This window comes from Lipotes vexillifer, unplaced genomic scaffold (assembly GCF_000442215.2).
Source record: "Lipotes vexillifer unplaced genomic scaffold, Lipotes_vexillifer_v1.1 scaffold1114, whole genome shotgun sequence".
NCBI lineage: Eukaryota > Metazoa > Chordata > Mammalia > Artiodactyla > Lipotidae > Lipotes > Lipotes vexillifer.
Genome location: NW_006779031.1, coordinates 220,044 through 230,330, shown reverse-complemented (window position 1 = coordinate 230,330; position 10,287 = coordinate 220,044). Strand labels below are relative to the sequence as shown.

The window sequence follows — 10,287 nt, the reverse complement described above, 5'->3', positions numbered from 1 at the left end:
CGGGTCAAAATATCAACAATCACAGGAATTTGGAAGAAGTTGATTCCTACCCTCATGGATGACTCTGCGGGGTTCAAGACGTCAGTAGAGGCAGTAACTGCATTTGTGGTGGAAATAGCAAGAGAACTATTAGAATTAGAAGTGGAGGCTGAAGATGTGACGGGATTGCTGCAATCTCATGATAAAACTTTAACGGATGAGGAGCTGCTTCTTAAGGATGAGCAAAGAAAGTGGTTTCTTGAGATGGAATCTACTCCTGGCTGAAGATGCTGAGAAGATTGTTGAAATGGCAACACAGGGTTTAGAATATGACATCAACTTAGTTGATACAGCAGTGACAGGACTTAAGAGGATTGACTTCAATTTTGAAAGACGTTCTACTGTGTGTAAAATGCTATCAAATAGCATTGCATGCTACAGAGAAACTGTTTGTGAAAGGAAGTGTCAATCAATACAGCAAACTTCATTATTGTCTTATTTTAAGAAAGTGCCACAGCGACCCCAGCCTTTGGCAACCATCACCCTGATCAGTCAGCAGCCACCGACATCAAGGTGAGACCCTCTACTGGCAAAAATATCATGATTTGCTGAAGGCTCAGATGATGGTTAGCATTTTTTAGCAATAAAGTATTTTTAAATTAAGGTATGTACATTGTTTTCTAAGACAATGCTATTGCACATGTAATAGTTTATAGTGCTAACATAACTTTTATATACATTGGGAGACTAAAAATTTCATGTGACTTGCTTTATTGCAATATTCACTTTATTGTGATGGGCTGAAGCCAAACCCGAAATATCTTCCAAGTATGGCTGTATAACACACAATGGAATATTATTCATACTTTAAAAAGAAGGAAATCCTGCTATTTGCAACAACTTGGATGAATATGGAAGACATTATGCTAAGTGAAATAAGCCAGATAAAGATGAATACTCACTTACATGTGGAATCTAAAATATTGAGCTGGCCAAAAAGTTCGTTCCGGTAAGATGTTACGGAAAAACTGGAATGAACTTTTTGGCCAGCCCAATAGTTGAACTCATAGAAGCAGAGAGTAGAATGGTGGTTACCAGGGGCTGGAGGAGGGAGAAATGGAGAAACTTTGGTCAAGGGCTGCAAAGATTCAGTTATGCAAGATGAATAAATTCTGAGGATAATGTACAACGTGACTATGATTAACAATATTTTACTGTATACTTGGACTCTTCTAAGAAGGTAGATCTTAACTATTCTTATACACACTCACACAAATGAAGGAAAAAAGAAAGTGGTAACTATCTGAAGTGATGGAAATGTTAATCAGCCTCATTAGAGTGATTATTTCACAATGTATATGCATATCAAATAATCAAATTATATACCTTAAGTGCAGACAATTTTTAATTGCAGAATATGTTAATAAGAAAAAAAAAGAAATTGTCTCTGCCGCTAGGTGATGATAGCTTTCAGGTATCCCCAAAGCCTATTTCTTTGTAATGGTATTTTAGGTTCAAAATCCTTTCCTTTCAGAACTCTATAAACATTATCATAATGTCTAATAATATTCCATATTATGGATAAAGAATTCAATGCCAGCTATTACAGCTAAACTTTTATTCCCTCTCTCTGAAATATTCCATGATTTTCACATTATTCTCATAATTTAAAGTATGTGCATCAATTAACTTTTGTTGTATAACAAAACACTTCAACATTTTGTGGCTTAAATTATTTATTGAGCTCATGATTCTGTGGTTTGGCAATTTGGGCTGGGCTCAGCTGGACAACTTTTCTGATCTCTGCTGGAATCACTCATGCATCTGCAGGTGTAGTGAATGGCCTCACATGTCTGGGGGCTGACTATGTGTTTTCTTGGATGACAAGAGTGACTGAGTGTCATAATCCAGGGGAATAGCCTGGATTTTCTTGCACGGCAGTGAGGGGCTTCAGGAACATCGAGAGAGCAAGCCTTTATATGCAAGTGCTTTTCAAGCCTCTGCTTGTGTTATATTTGCTAATATCCCATTGGCCAAAGCAAGCCAGAAACAAGGAGTGGAAATACAGAGTCTACTTCTTGAGGGAAGGATCTGTGATATCATACTGCAAGGGTGAGGATACAGAAAGGGGAATAATATGTGCCGTTTTTACCATTTTACCATACTCCTCTTTTCATTTCATCTCCTACCCCTCCCTCTATCACTTACTCCACCCTAGCCAAACTGACCTCCTTGCTTTGCCTGAGAAATGGCAGGCATGCTCTCACCCCAGGGCCTTTGCACACACTGATCCCTTTGCCTAAAATACTGTTCCACCAGTTATCTGCATAGGTAGTTCCTTTGGCTCTTTCAAGTCTGTGGGTTGGCAATTTGTCCTGAGCTCAGTTGGGCAGTTCTTCTGGTCTCAGCTGGGACCACTCATGTGTCTGTGAGAATCTGGTAGGTCAGCTTGGTGCTAGGAAGGCTTCAGCTGTGATGGCTTGTGTCTGTTCCACATCACTTCTTACCTGCCAGGAGAGTAGCCTGGGCTTGTTCGCATAGTAATCAGAGGGTTGGTTCAAAGCAAGCGTAGAAGCACACAAGGCCTCTTGAGATACAGCTTGGAACTAACACAATGTTACTTCCACCACATTCTATTAGTGGAATGTGGGATATCTTGGGCAAGCAACAAGGCCAAGTCAGATTCAAGGTGCTCCTTGATGGGAGGAACTTCAAAGTCACATTGCAAAGGGGCACGGATACAATGAGGGGGAAAATTGTGGTCATTCTTGCAAGCAACATACCATAGTGTGCTATTTTTCAGTATTTTGCTTCAAAACAATAGTTTTCAGCTCAGGGAGGTGTATCTTCTGTTACTCCATAAATTATGTTTTCCCATCTCTCCTTTCTCTCCTTCACCATTTGGAAATTCTATTAGAAAGACTTTTGACTCACCTATATCTATTCTCCATACCTCACAACTTTTCTTTCTTAGCTTTCCTATCTCTCCTTCCACCCCTCCCCAAATATTCTAAAAGAATGCTTTAATGGAATCTTCCAGACATCTAATTTGATTTCCTGCTATGTCCCTTCTACTATTAGGCCTTATTTTGAGGCAATATTTTCTTTTTTAATCCGGCAATTATATTTATAATGTTCATAAACTGTTTGCTTTACAATTATACCCTTTTATCGCAGTAGCTTGTTCTACTCTTTTATGGATACAAAATTTTCTTGAATATCACTGAGTATTTTTTTTCTAAAGTTTTCTTCTGTTTCCTGCATTAATCCTTTGGAGTTAGTAACCTTTATTCAGCTTTGCATCACTTTTTCATGCTGTCATTATCTTCAGGCAATGGGCAATTATTTTTCAGCTGGCCTCTTCTGAACTGCTCAAGATAATTATCAATGATCATAATATGAATACTATCCCTGTTGTTACTCTGGATCACATAACATCGAGTTATCTATTTGAGAAATAATTCAATAGAAAAGCAGTGCTTGTAATTTGGAGTATCTGCCTTTGTGACTTTCAAAAAGGGGCTTCTCTTTGAGCAGGGTTTGATTTTTTCTCCTTGGCATCTTAATGCATATGACAGTGCTTTCCTGATCAGCAGTCATAGAGGCTTCTGCTATAGCTGCTTTGAAGCATGTTTTTATGAAGTGAAGTTTCACAAAAAGTGAAGCTCCTGTATTTCAAATAGCCTATATTTTGAGTCAGACTATTCTAAACATGTCCTGCAAATTTGGTGAAAATTTATCCAGCCATTTTTATGTGATATGTGGTGATAAAAATATTCAACACAGCATAGTTTGCAATTTCAAATGATTGAAAACATATTAGAAGATCTTTTGGCATATTATACAGCATATATATTGATATATGTGCAGTGGAAGGATGCACTACTATACCGTTTGAGTTTTCTAATCATGTATGTAACTTAAAAAAAAATGTCATCTGGGGTTAACTGATAGTACAGTTATGTGGAACTTTTGTTTCCTGTCTTACATATTTTAAACTAAGAGGAAGAAAGTTATTTAAAAAGCAAATTATGCAATGTTAGCTCAACAGTGTAAAAATGCATAGAAAAAAATGGGAGAAAAGATCCCAAAATGTTAATGGTAATAACAGAGTAATAGATGGTTTTTAAAATGTTTTCTGTATTTTTAAAATATCTTTAATGAGTATATAATATTTTCTAAGCAGAAAATAAACAGTTGAACAAAAATAAATTTCACAAGATGAACAAAAAAATAGGTCTTTTTGTGCTTATACTGTGTAAGTTATGAGTTTATCATTATAATGTTGGTGTCTAAAATCATTTAACTAAAGAATGGTTGATACATTTCTGGAATAGTAAGGAAAGACAACTATGGTTTTGCTAAAACATATTAGGGATTAAATGGAGAAGATATCTAGATTTTATCCACACTCTGGCCCCAGGTCAAAGTGGTCTGTCTCTCCTCTGAACTCTTGGAGGGTTTATTTTGCATATTACTCATTAAGTGCATGTCCTTTACTCCAGTATTCCCAATGAAGTGGTTTCATGGGGACAGATTCCGTGTCTTAAAAGCTGTATTTTCTGTAAAGTCTAGTGCATAGTTATTCAATGAATATGTGATGGCTGATGAAAAAAGTGGCATAGCTCATTTTATGACACTGAATGGACTTTGACACTGCAACTTGCTCTTTTACTGTCATGGAGACTTAGATGATACATAACATGAAGAAATGACGACACAGAAAGTTTATGCACCTTGCCCGAGATCACACAGCTCATAAGTGAGAGGGTTGGGATTTATATTCAGGTTGCCTTACTCTGGAGTTTGAGGCGCTTACTGATACACAGTATGTCAGACTCCATGACAGATTCTGCTGGAAAAAAACCCAATTAGCCCAAATAGATTCAGACAATGTATTACATAGTCAACAAAAGCAAGATCACTATAGTATCAGCTCCCCATATCCTTTGTGCCACAGAGAAACACAAACAAAAGGGGGCAGGTGACAGGCAATATAAGTAGCGGAGTACATTGTTGCTGAGGGGCCAATTCCACACCACAGCTGAGAAGTTTTATAGCTTGCAGCTCTCCCTTAAGGGGGTTGGCATGGAGCTCTCCTCTAAACTCTACTATCTAGATAAAATCTGATAAGTGGGCAAATAAGTCAGCTCATTTGAGTAAGTGGGAGATGTAAGCAAAGAAAAAGCAACCAACTGCACGTTTAGTTGATAAGGCAACGAGACAAAATGCCCTGATAATGTGAGTGAGGGGCTTGGTCTCGGTTTACAGCATCATGTAAAGTTCTAAGGAAGGATTATACAAGGCTGAGGTGTCCTTCAAGAAGAGCATTGTGTCAGGATAGCTGTTGAGGGCTTCCCTGGTGGCGCAGTGGTTGAGAGTCCGCCTGCCGATGCAGGGGACACGGGTTCGTGCCCCAGTCCGGGAAGATCCCACATGCCGCGGGGCGGCTGGGCCCCTGAGCCATGGCCTCTGAGCCTGCGCTCCGCAACGGGAGAGGCCACAACAGTGAGAGGCCCGCGTACCACAAAAACAAACAAACAAACAAACAAATGAATAGCTGTTGAAGCCAAATCAGAGAAAAGGTTTGAACGGTTATTATATGATTATACTGCCTGCTCTTGAGAGTTTATTTTTTTTAACATCTTTATTAGACTACAATTGCTTTACAATGTTGTGTTAGTTTCTGATGTATAACAAAGTGAATCAGCTATACATATACATACATCCCCATATCTCCTCCCTCTTGCGTCTCCCTCCCACCCTCCCTATCCCCCCCGCTCTAGGTGGTCACAAAGCACCGAGCTGATCTCCCTGTGCTATGCACCTGCTTCCCACTAGCTATCTATTTTACATTTGGTAGTGTATATATGTCCATGCCACTCTCTCACTTCGTTCCATCTTACCCTTCCCCCTCCCCGTGTCCCCAAGTCCATTCTCTTGAGAGTTTAGAAGGATATATTGTGGCAATGGGCTTCTATGAAGTCACTAAAAAGACCCATGCGTTTGTCATTGCTGTGCAATTCCATTTTCAAGATGATTTTTCTGTTTACCTAGTTTCTTAGTTTGTCTAAAATAAATTAACTGGTACAATTGTCTTTAGAAGACCACAGGAATGATTCTATAGCTAATTGCTTGGTATGTAACATTTTAATATAAATCTAAGAAGCCACATGTGAAAAATTATGTTTATAAACAATGGAAAATGCTTGTAATGTGGAAGTTCTCCCCATTATCTTTCTTTTTCTTCCAAATATGAATATGTCATGGGTGAAGAACTAACAAGAGTTAATATCCATAAATGGGAACTTATCTCTATGAAACTTGGTTAGATTATGATTTGCTCTAGAGAAAAATCTTGGAACTAACCAAATTGATATGAACCTCAAACAGGGAATATATTTACTGAAATGCATGCACACACACGCACATACACAAATAAAAAATCCCAAACTTGGAAGTATACTGGACAGGGATCCAGAAGACTACTGACTCCAAGACTAAGTCAGTGATCTGAAGCAGCACTTCCTCTGAGAGCTCTTCCAGTTCTGACATACTGAATCTAAGGTTTTCATAATGTACCACGGTCCATTAACCTGTTTTCTCTAGTAATTCTTTAGAATAGTAATATATTTATTACATAGTGTCTTATTGATATCTCATTGTTGAATTCTAATTGTTTATTACTCTAGTAGTGCCAAATATTGAGGTTAATGAAACCCATAAGAAGAAATGTATGATTTGTGCAATTCACACGCTTGGCCAAACCTCAATCACTGCTTCCTGGGAAGCAATAATAGTTGTGATAAAATAATAGGACTTTAGTCCAAACAGATAATCATGGTCTGTAAGGGAAATGTAAAAAGACTCCAACTGATGAGTTTGCTTTTGGGCATTTCATATTTACAAATGTTAACTGACTGGGTTTTTAGTCAATGATAAATATTAAAGGAAATGCAAATTTACAAAGTGGTAGGTTTTTATTTTAGGCAGTACCCCAGAATCTCTGCTTTGCTTTTCAGCAGATGTATCTTGTAAGGGCTTCCTGGGTATTAGAAATACAGCATATGGATTCACAATCCTCACTTTCAGAAATGTCTTTTTAAAAACTCTAAGGCCTCCCTTCTCCAGCCCCTACAGGCGGGCTGGCTGCCCTGAGGAGGCGGGGAGGGGAGGGCTGGGCCGGCCGGCGTGCAGAGGACGATGCCCCCAACTGCACTGGGATGAGCACGCAGTCAGACCTGGCCTTTATCAGGCTCCGGCGGGATCCAGCCAGATGCCAGAAGTGGGTGGAGAATTGTAGGAGAGCAGACTAAGAAGATAAAACACCTGATCAACTAAATAAACATTATCGATTGTGTGCCACTTTGAGACTTCTATGATCTGTAGAACTATACATTTTTCAGAGGCATCAGAAAACTAAAGAATGATTGGGTTATTTTAATTCTCAAAATTAATTAAAGCAGATACTTGTGAAGTCATTGGGAGAGTCCTTATAGAACAGTTATTCAAGATAATGCAATACCAACAATATTTGATCTTACCAGCTATTTGAATAATCCACACAGTAGACACAGAAAACAAATAAAGAACTGAGTGAAGATGAAATCACGACACTGAAACAGAAAAAAACTGATGAAACTTCTGAACAGGAACCAAACCATAAGGAAATAAACAACAGCAATGTTCAGAACCCTAGTGCAGAAGAAGGGGGTGAAGAGCAGGATGAAGACATTTTACCTTTAACCCTTGAAGAGAAGGAAAACAAAGAATACTTAAAATCTTTACTTGAAATTTTGATTCTTTTTTTTTTTTTTTTTTTTTCGCTGTACGCGGGCCTCTCACTGTTGTGGCCTCTCCCGTTGCGGAGCACAGGCTCCGGACGCGCAGGCTCAGCGGCCTTGGCTCATGGGCCCAGCCGCTCCGCGGCTTGTGGGATCTTCCCGGACCGGGGCATGAACCCGTGTCCCCTGCATTGGCAGGCGGACTCCCAACCACTGCGCCACCAGGGAAGCCCTTTAAGTTTGATCCTCATGGGAAAACAGAACATACCTCTGGATGGACATGAAGCTGATGAAATCCCAGAAGGTCTCTTTACTCTTGATAACTTTCAAGCACTGCTGGAGTGCCAGATCAATTCTGGTGAAGAGGTTCTGAGAAAGCGCTTTGAGACAACAGCAGTTAACACATTGTTCTGTTTGAAAACACAACAGAAACAGATGATAGAGATCTGTGAGAACTGCATTCAGGAAGAAACCCTCAGGGAAGTGAGAGACTCACTTCTTTTCCATCATCACTGATGATGTGGTGGACATAGCAGGGGAAGAGCACCTGCCTGTGTTGGTGAGATTTGTTGATGAAGCTCACAATCTGAGAGAGGAATCTGTGGGCTTTTGCCTTATGAAGCTGATACAGAAATTTTGGCTGTGAAATTTCACATTAAGATAACTGAGAAGTGGGAATTAAACATGGAGTACTGTCGTGGCCAGGCTTACATTGTGTCCAGTGGATTTTCTTCCAAAATGAAAGTTGTTGCTTCTAGACTTTTAGGGAAATATCCCCAAGCTACCTACACACTCTGCTCTTCCTGTGCCTTAAATATGTGGTTGGCGAAATCAGTGCTTGTTATGGGAGTATCTGTCGCATTAGGAACAACTGAGGAAGTTTGTTCTTTTTTCCATCGATCACTAGAATGGCTACTCAGGCACAGGAACCCTAGGAGCATCATCTATTTTACTTTCTACTCTTTTTTTTTGTGTGTGATACGCGGGCCTCTCACTTCTGTGGCCTCTCCAGTTGCGGAGCACAGGCTCCGGACGCGCAGGCTCAGCGGCCATGGCTCACGGGCCCAGCCGCTCCGCAGCATGTGGGATCTTCCCAGACCCGGGCATGAACCCACGTCCCCTGCATCAGCAGGCGGACTCTCAACCACTGCACCACCAGGGAAGCCCCTAGAACTGCTTTTAGAGTTTGACAATGTAATTTCTGTCCTCTTTCAGAACAATGAAGAAACGGGCAAAGAACTGAAGGAAATTTGCCACATTCTCAGTGGACAGGCAGGCATGATGCTTTTGAAATCTTAGTGGACCTCCTACAAGCACTTGTTTTGTGTTTAGATGGTATAAATAGTGACACAAATGTTAGATGGAATAACTGTATAGCTGGCTGAGCATTTGTACTCTGTAGTGTGGTAACAGATTGTGATTTCATTGTTACCATTGTTGTTCTTAAAAATGTTCTATGTTTTACAAGAGCCTTTGGGAAAAAATCTTCAGGGGCAAACCTCTGATGTCTTCTTTGAGGCCACCAGTTTGACTGCAGTGCTGCATTCACTAAATGAAGTGATGGAATTCATTATCATGAATTTTCATTTGAGGAAGCCACAAATTTGGTAAACAAACTTGGTATTCAGATGAAACTCCCAGGGAAATTTCACAGAGCTCAGCATAGTAACCTGGAATCTCAGCTAACCTCCGAGAGTTACTATAAAGAAACTCTAAGTGTTCCAACAGTGGAACACATTATTCAGGAACTGAAAGATATATTCTTAGAACAGCACCTCAAAGCTCTTAAATGCTTATCTCTGGTACCCTCTGTCATAGGACAGCTCAAATTTAATACATCAGAGGAGCATCATGCTGACATGTACAGAAGTGATTTACCTAATCCTGACACGCTGTCTGCTGAGCTGCAGTGTTGGAGAATCAAGTGGAAACACAGAGGGAAAGATATAAAACTTCCACCACTATTTATGAAGCCCTTCATCTGCTAGACATCAAGATTTTTCCTAATGTTTATGCATTGCTGAAGGTCCTATGTATTCTTTCTGTGATGAAGGTTGAGAATGAATGCTAAGAAAATGGGCAAAAGCATCTCAAAGCATACCTTAAGAACACTTTGACAGACCAAAATTCAAGTAACTTGGCTTTGCTTAACATAAATTTTGATATAAAACATGATTTGGATTTAATGGTGGATACATATATCAAACTCTATACAAGTGCTTCCTACAGATAATTCAGAGACCATTTAAATACTTGAGACTTTTTTTTTGGGGGGGTACGCGGGCCTCTCACTGTTGTGGCCTCTCCCATTGCGGAGCACAGGCTCTGGGCGTACAGGCTCAGCGGCCATGGCTCACGGGCCCAGCTGCTCCACGGCATGTGGCATCTTCCCAGACCGGGGCACAAACCCATGTCCCCTGCATCGGCAGGCAGACTCTCAACCACTGCGCCACCAGGGAAGCCCCTTAAGAGACTTTTAAAATAGGCTTTTTCTTATATTTGATATTTGAAAAAATCTGTAAGA

At 40.0% G+C, this 10,287-nt stretch overlaps 1 pseudogene; it reads left to right on the top strand.

The window, feature by feature from the left end:
- The first annotated feature begins 286 nt into the window (after positions 1–286).
- LOC103070900 (52 kDa repressor of the inhibitor of the protein kinase-like) lies at positions 287–10,012 on the top strand (annotated as a pseudogene).
- The last annotated feature ends 275 nt before the right edge of the window (positions 10,013–10,287 follow it).